This window comes from Haliotis rubra, unplaced genomic scaffold (genome assembly GCF_003918875.1).
Source record: "Haliotis rubra isolate DU_JTF1 unplaced genomic scaffold, ASM391887v1 Scf3, whole genome shotgun sequence".
NCBI lineage: Eukaryota > Metazoa > Mollusca > Gastropoda > Lepetellida > Haliotidae > Haliotis > Haliotis rubra.
In genome coordinates this window covers 5,432,308-5,440,459 of record NW_025766968.1, presented here as the reverse complement: position 1 = coordinate 5,440,459, position 8,152 = coordinate 5,432,308, and the positions used below count along the sequence as shown (strand labels likewise).

General features: G+C 41.5%; 1 long non-coding RNA gene across 1 annotated transcript; it reads left to right on the top strand.

Annotated features, from left to right (window-relative positions):
* The first annotated feature begins 724 nt into the window (after nt 1–724).
* On the top strand, nt 725–7,945 carry LOC124282456. The gene is made up of 3 exons (XR_006900159.1): nt 725–796; nt 2,890–2,891; nt 7,935–7,945. It is a non-coding gene; the product is annotated as an uncharacterized LOC124282456 (long non-coding RNA).
* The last annotated feature ends 207 nt before the right edge of the window (nt 7,946–8,152 follow it).

Genomic DNA, 8,152 nt, shown 5'->3' with positions numbered 1-8,152 from the left:
ACAGGTCAACCTGTGGTCTTAGTTGACTGTTGGAAAACTCACAAACCTCGATCGCAGGTTATAAAATGAAGATCTTGTTATGTACTGACAAGTTTATATTAACACTTCTGAAATTTAAATACATGTTTTGGACGGCCTTTATGGGAAATGCAGGAATTAATATCTATATGACAACCCACGATAGCTCTGACGAGAAATGAGATAGATGTGATCTGAGTAAAACCAACTTCAATAAAGTTCGATGAATGGAAACCAGATCGATCGACAGTCGGTGACCAACTGGTGACAACAGCAACAACAATGACAATCAAATGACAACTACATCTAATATTTAAGTACTTCACTACAAGCAAAATCAAGAGCTGCAGACTGACCTTCGTACAGCGATATGTCAATGCCCCCGAACTAGCCACACTCACGATGTACTAATGTAGCCGAGAGCCGCGATGCGTCCATATACAGTCAAGATATGAGCCTGCTATCAGTTCTCACTATACCGTATTTCCTCCCATAAACGCTTGGTTTTTTAAAGGAGTTCCAGACCCGGCACTTATTAGAGACCCGGAGCTTTTGCACTTACTGGGTTTAATTTCCGTAACTGTTAGTGACTTGCTTTACCCTCGTCGCTTATTAGAGACCCGGAGCTTGTTAGATTGTAAACCGAATGAGCTATGTCCACACCGTTACATAATGCGCATATTCATCTAGTCACTAGGAGACGTTACTCATCAGACGAATATAGATATTCTACAGTCCATCAATTCATCATTATATCAAAACGATTTGATTCATAAAGGTTTCTATTATTTTCCTATTTGTATCAACTATCCAAGATTGTTATTATCCAGAGATAACTTGTCCTAACTACAACTATGTGTACAACATTACCCACAAATGTGAACCTGTATTATGGAGGCTTGTTTGCCTAAACTATACGAGGTGAGGTGAGGTGAAATTGGGTTTAACGTCGTGCTTGAGAATATTTCGCTCATATGACGACGTGCATGCGTGTGTATGTGTATGTGCAGCTGCTTGTACTAGCCCAGACTGGTTTTATAGTGCTAGTCCATTGAGATACCACGCCGCAGTGAAGCATGAATACCCCACTCAGACACATTATACTGACTCCGAGCCGACCAGTCCTTGTTGTACCCATTAATGCCGAACGCCAGGCAGGGACCAACAAGTACCATATTTTAACGTCTTTTGGTATGACGCGATCGGGGATCGAACCCGCGACCTTCCGCTCTCCGGGCGGACGCTCTAATCACTACACCACGGAGGCGGTCAACTATACTAGGGACCATGGGGACTTACAGTGCCTTTGTTACCTGCACGGAAACCAGCTAGGTTTACACCATCCCCTCAACCGCTGGTGATAGAAGTGAAATAGTATTTAGGTGATGTTTTTCTAACAGTTTAACACACTACTGAATTTAACTGAGTTGAAAGGGATAATGTATCTTCTGTTAGGATGATAATGTTTTGAATATTTATCGAACAATTTTAACGTATAAGTGAAGGGAAATGAGGAGAGCTGAGAAGGATGTTTTATTTAAATCCCAATAGCAAATCATAACATGCTGGTAGTACATAAGTAAAAGTGTAAAATTTGACATTATTGATTTCAAGATGAAATTAATTGAAAACAACCGTGGCGGGTTCAAGCAGATTGTCTTATCCTGCAAAGGTTCCCTGAATACTGATGTACAATATAGAAAATAAAAGTGCCTGATCCTGACAATTAAACTGGACATACTGATACTGATGTGAAAGAATGAATAAATATATACTGAACATCATTGAAACCGCACCACTTATAAAAGTTCAGATTATTAAAAGCATGTGTAAGGAATTGATATTTTTTGACAAAAAACAACAACACGGAAAAGACGCTCATTCATTGAAATGTTCGACAGTCAGAAAGGATCAATCACACGTGGGGTCAAATCGAAAAGTCAGTATCGCGTGTGACCGCCATTTGCATTTACATATGCAGTTCAACGTCTCCTCATTGAGTCAATAAGCGTCCGAATAGAGTTCTTGAGGATGGCATTCCACTTCTGCAGTAGTGCAGCCTCAAGTTCCCGGATGTTTCGCATCTGTTGTTGCCGCGAAAGACTTTGTCCAATTTCGTCCCACAAGTGCTCCATGGGGGATACATCTGGCGACTGTGCTGGCCAATGAATAACCTGGATGTGTTGCTGGGCCAGATACTGCATGGAAAGTCTTGTTGTGTGTGCCCGTGCGTTGTCCTGTTGAAAAGTATGGACATCTTGGTGGTGATTGAAGACAGATACGATGTGATTCTGAAGAATCTGCTCACGGTAATAAAGGGCATTAATTCTCCCATACCAGACATGAAGGCAGTCCTGTGATTGTAATTTATTCCACCCCAGACCATGACACTGCCACCACCCAAAGGTCCGTCTGAACCACACACTCATCAGCATAACGTTCACAACGTCTACGCCAAACACGTAATCGGCCGTCAGCATTACATAGATGACGAGATGGTAGATGACTACCACACCATGCCATTGTTGTAACCTTTACTGAAAATGCCTGCTAGCCCATTGTATACGCTCAAGCTCATTACGGTGTCTGTCAGTCAGAATTGGTCCAACGTAAGAACATCGAGCATGGAGCCCTGTGGCGTGTAGACGGCGTCGCATTGAGTCAGCGCTGATGACCCCCACGTCAACCTTGAACTAGTGCAGCAGTCCTGGCAGTCGGCAGTGTTCAATCTCTGATATGGACAAGGTCAATATGGCGATCCTGAAGGAGCGTCGTAGCACGTTGCTGCCAAGGTCTTTGAAGGTCACTGGTGCTGCCTGTCTACTGATGTCGTCTATGAAGCCTAACGGTGGTGGAGTGGCCAAGTCCAAGTTGTCGAGCAATATCCCTGCTGCTGGTGCCACCCTGAATCATGCCTAGTGCACGTTCTCTTTCGTGAAGTGTGCTTGGCATCTCTGTCCTCGTTTCACAATCGTTAGTGAAGCAATGAGAATCGGTTCTCATACACCTGCTTTTAATGTCACAGTCAGTATGATTTCAGAATGAAATTTTGCGCTTTTTTTCATGGCGTGGCTGCATGTTGATGTATTTTGGAATTAAGAGTCATACTGTGGACAGGAATTTGTTTCTAAAGCATTTTTTCAACTGGACATGCCCTTCGACTTCATGTTAGTTATATTCATTGATCATTGTCATACTGAAATCCATCTTGATGACAATATGGACAATTTTAGACTGGTGCGTTTTCAGTGATGTTCAGTATATAGAATAAAAAAGTCAATATCACTGCTGTTGTTATTTATACTTTTTAATGTGTGGAGACTTGCCTGTGTGGAGAATTGTCTGGACACCACCACTGTCACCCCACACTTCTATTCCATGATATGACTCTCGCCTGCATCTAACCTAATCTACTGATTAACTTCATGAAGATCTCATGTCGTCTGCCGTTACTCATAAGTCTCTTTTTACAGCTGGGGACCGAGTCAAAAAGAATGCCAGTTTAATTTTAGGATATCCTCTGATAGCAACACTCGTAGATTACGTATAGGTTAGATCACGAGGACCTGGCGTGTAATCGTTGAAGTGGTTAGTTAGATCGCGAGGCGCGTAGCAGGTGTATGAGAACCGATTCTCATTGCTTCACTAAGGTCCGAGTGGTCTAACCGACTTAAACCATGACACATAATAAAATGGCTACATGTACATTAAACGTTATCAAAACAATGATAAATTCAATGCACTATATTTAGTTGCGTTCTCGCGTAGTAAAAGTTTTATTTTTACACTTAAGGTCCATGAAAATTTCGTATTGCACGTGCATTCACATGTCACTTACAGCACGTGCCATCTGATATGTCTGAACACGATAAGGGCTGTTTGACAATGTAATGTGCCCCTGAATGCGCAGAGTAATTGTAGTAATTATTATGTTATTCTCGGTTAGAGGCGAATGATTGAATTTTAGTTTGCCCTGTATCAGAGTTATTAATGAATGATTTTCCCGCATGCGCAAACGTTCATCAAGAAACATGCTTTCACATTCACCGCCATTGCCAGTGTCAGCAACAAATGGGTCCAGAATGTCTGAAGAAGATTTTATTCCGTGCTCACAAATATATTTGAGCTCAAATGTTCATAGTGTAGGAGTTCGGATAATTTATACTTTAGAAATAGGTTGTAGGGTGGAATAGAATAGTGTTATAGTGTTATGAGTTGTTTATATTTATTTATCGGCAGATTGGGTGGTTTTTATATACGTGGTTTGCTAATGCAAACAAATAGGTTGGGTTCCTTATAATTACGTTTCTGCCTATTTTTGCAAGTACTGTATTGACGTCGTTATCTTGTAGTCATTTATTCTACTTATTACTCACGTTTGGCAGTAAAATTCCGTTGGAATTTCCTTCGTCGGTCATGTAAGGTAGCTGGGTATCTGTCGTATCCCTTCGCTGTCCGCCGTGTTGGGAGCGGAAGCGGAAGGTGCGCAGTGCCGCGGTGAAGTTGTTTACTGTTGCGTAGCCAATCATAACACTTCGTCGTGACCTTTCGGAGGTTAGCTCACGGGGTATATAAGAGCCTGATGCGACCGATATCGTTGTCTTGCGTATCGGTGTTCCGAGCAAGTAAGTCAACTGCCTATACGGGGGATGTTCCCTACGGCTCGTTAGGTTTGGTTTATGGTTTTTTTAAGACTCTTATTGTAGAAGTAGTTTCATACTGTAGTCGGGTGAGGTAAGAAAACATAGATTATGACATAGTTTATTTTCTCGGGGTTTAACATGTAGGTAGTGTGGGTTGGGGGAGAAACTAGTGTTAGGAATTAAGTAGGTCATGTAGAACTTAGGAATTAGTGTAGGGAATAGGTTTCTTTTAGCGAGTGAAAGAGATATTTTGTTCAGTTTTTGTTATCATTTGTTTTGCTTGTTTTCCTTATTTTTATTTAACAGAATACATTAGTATTATCTACATTTCTGCCTTGTGTCATATTTTGCTGCAAGAGTTGACAACTGCCACTGAACCGAAGAAGACTGTACACTGTTCCGCTGGTTTTTAAAGCTTTCCATCATTTAATAAAAGTACACAACGCAAAGTCTATAATAAAACTATGAACGGGGAAACACCGAGGTACATTCTACATTGAATTCCTGTCACTGGGTTGCCTACTAGAGGGCGCCTATTACAGATTTGGTGCCGTGACCAGGATTTGTTTTGTCTTTTTCTAGGTAAAACTTAATTGATTCTTGGCAGAATATGTAATCTCATTTGTCTCAAAAACAAAACAACTACAACAATAAAACAAACAAAAATTCCCAAATAAATAAAGTATTATATTTTGTAGCTTTACTATGTGAATTAAGGTTAGTTTCATCATACAGGTGTATCCTGTTGAAACTGATTGGTTATAGAGTATATTTATGGAGTATATTTAGAAGGTAGAATTGAAAAGTTCTTGGTTTTGCAACATCCGTTGTCAGACATTATGGCATCAGAGGAGACGCGTGATTCATATTCCATGGAACAAGATCAGGTTGAGTCCCCTCCAGATAATCTGGATCATGCTCTTATCGACTTGTCAGATTTAGGTGAAGCGGGATTTGCAACCTCTACACCTAATGTTTGTCGTTCAGTTGAAAACATTGGTTCATCTCATCCACTCCCAAGTGTTAGTACACAAGCTGGTAATAGTGAGATAAGGGGTATTACATCATCTGTTAATGAAGCAATGCTGAATTTTCAGCAAGGGTCTGCTTATGGTAGAAGTGATAGACAGGATAGACGTTCTGTACATTTTGGTGTTCCATTTACAGATAGACCCTTTGACAGGCAGAATGAATTCTGTAGATACAATCAGAGGGCACCTTCAGTAGCAGGGTTGGTTCCTGGTCTAACGCGAAATACCTCTTTGATGGATATTAACTGGACAGGTGATAGGGTTTATCATAGTGATTGTGATAGCTCTTTTGTGCAACCATTCGTGGCGAAACCTACCCGTCGTGAAGTGATTCCAGATACTTTTGATGGTAAAAGTTGTGAATGGCCGGATTTTCTTGTTCATTTTGAACAAGTTGCTGCATGGAATGGGTGGTCTAGCGGAGAAAAAGCACTACACTTAACCATGTGTTGACGAGGAACTGCTCAAAAACTTCTCAGCAGCCTTACGCTATTACAGTTGAGTGATTACAGTGCAATCAAAGGTGTACTAACTCAGAGGTTCAATCCTAGAGAAAGAGGTGTAGCTTTTCGGTCTGAGTTTAGGGGCCGTAGACAGGGCAAGGATGAGTCGGTGTCTGACTATGCATATGGTTACCAGCTGCGGAGATTGGCACTTTTGGCGTATCCAGATGCCACCTTTGTTTCGCTTGAGCCACATGTCATAGACCAGTTTTTGACGGGGTTGTCGAATTTCAGTATGAAAAAACACATTGCATTTGTACATCCCCAAACATTAGAGGAAGCTATTGCTCATGGTGTAGAGTTTGAGGCAGTTGAGGGACATAAAAGCAGGAAACCTGAAATGGGTGAACGGATTGCCAGGGTTTCTGAACCAGTGTCGGATGAGGGTTTGACTGTGGATACTGTTGTCAAGTTGATAGATCAGCGTTTAGAAGCATTTGCAAAATCATTGCAGAGGCCCAGGAAACTTAGGTGTTCTGTTTGTCAGGATCCTGGACATATGAGAGATAAATGTCCATATCTAGCTAAGTTAGACTTACCTGGACCTGCTGCATCAAAACCAAATGGGGGAAACTAAGTCAGGCTGGGATCGAGGCCAAGATTTCAGCCAATGTCAAGCAAAATGTTAGGCCGACTGAAAGGTACACTGCAGGGAAGATGTTATCACATGTTGGAGACATACGTTCTACTAAGCGAGAGCCAGTGGTATTGCGTGTTAGTACTAGTGATAAATCATGTCTTTTTCTGGACGCTGAGCTTGGGTCAGGCATATGTACAGTACTTGTAGATACAGGTTCTCCTGTTTCAGTACTGTCATATCAGGATTTCCAGAAGTTGGGTCCCAATGATTCCACTTTGAGTGTTGTTGATAGAGACATTTTCACAGCGAATGGTACTCCTGTTAATGTGTATGGTTGTGCAACATTTGAGTTTACTGTTGGTAGAGCACAGTTTGTGCAAGAGTTTATGGTTGCAGACCTAGGGCATTTGAGTAGTATCATTGGTATGGATTTCTTTGAGACATATGATTGTGAAATCAAGATCAGAAAGAAGGTGCTTAGTACTTCACAGGGTAAGCTCAAGCTTTACAGGCAGAAAACATACAGCTGTTCTCGTATTCTTGTGCAGGACAAAGTTGTTGTTCCTGAAGGTGCAGAAAGGTTTATTGAATGTAAAATGGTAGGTCCCTTTTCATATGAACATGGTTTGATTGAGCCAAATAACCAGTTGCGTAGTAGAGGTCTTTTTGTGGCTAGGAGTTTAGTCAGACCTAAGGGTGATAAGGTTGTGGTTTCAGTTTTAAACCTCAGTAACAAGGGAGTATCATTAAACAGCTCATCATTAGTTGGTAACATCAGTGCTATTAGACAGGTGGTTGAGTGTCAAGATCAAGAACCTGAAACAGTCAAGCAGGAGTTTCCTCCTCACTTGCAGCCCTTGATTGATAAAAGTTCAGATACTCTTTCGGTTGAACAGAGACAGGCTTTGACCCATTTAGTTTCTGAGTTTGAGGACATTTTTGTTGGTGAGGACGGGAAGTTGGGGCAAACCAGTGTGGAAACTCATAGGATAGACACTCCTGAAACAGTTCCCATTAAGCTTCCTGCTAGAAGAGTGCCTTTGAGTAGAAAACAGGTGATAGAGGATGAAATTGACAAAATGTTCGAACATGGTGTCATAGAGCCTAGTGATAGTCCGTGGTCAGCTCCAGTTTGCTTAGTGACTAAGAAGGACGGCAGTTGTAGGTTCTGTGTGGACTTTAGAAGGTTGAACTCTGTCAGTACAAAGGATGCATATCCTTTACCTCGTATTGATGAAACTCTAGAGACTTTAGGGGGTTCCAAGTGGTTTAGTACTCTGGATTTGGCAAGCATATAGGGCTGTACAAGTTCAACGTTATGCGGTTTGGCTTAACTAATGCACCAGCTACATTTGAAAGGCTCTTGGACAAGGTTCT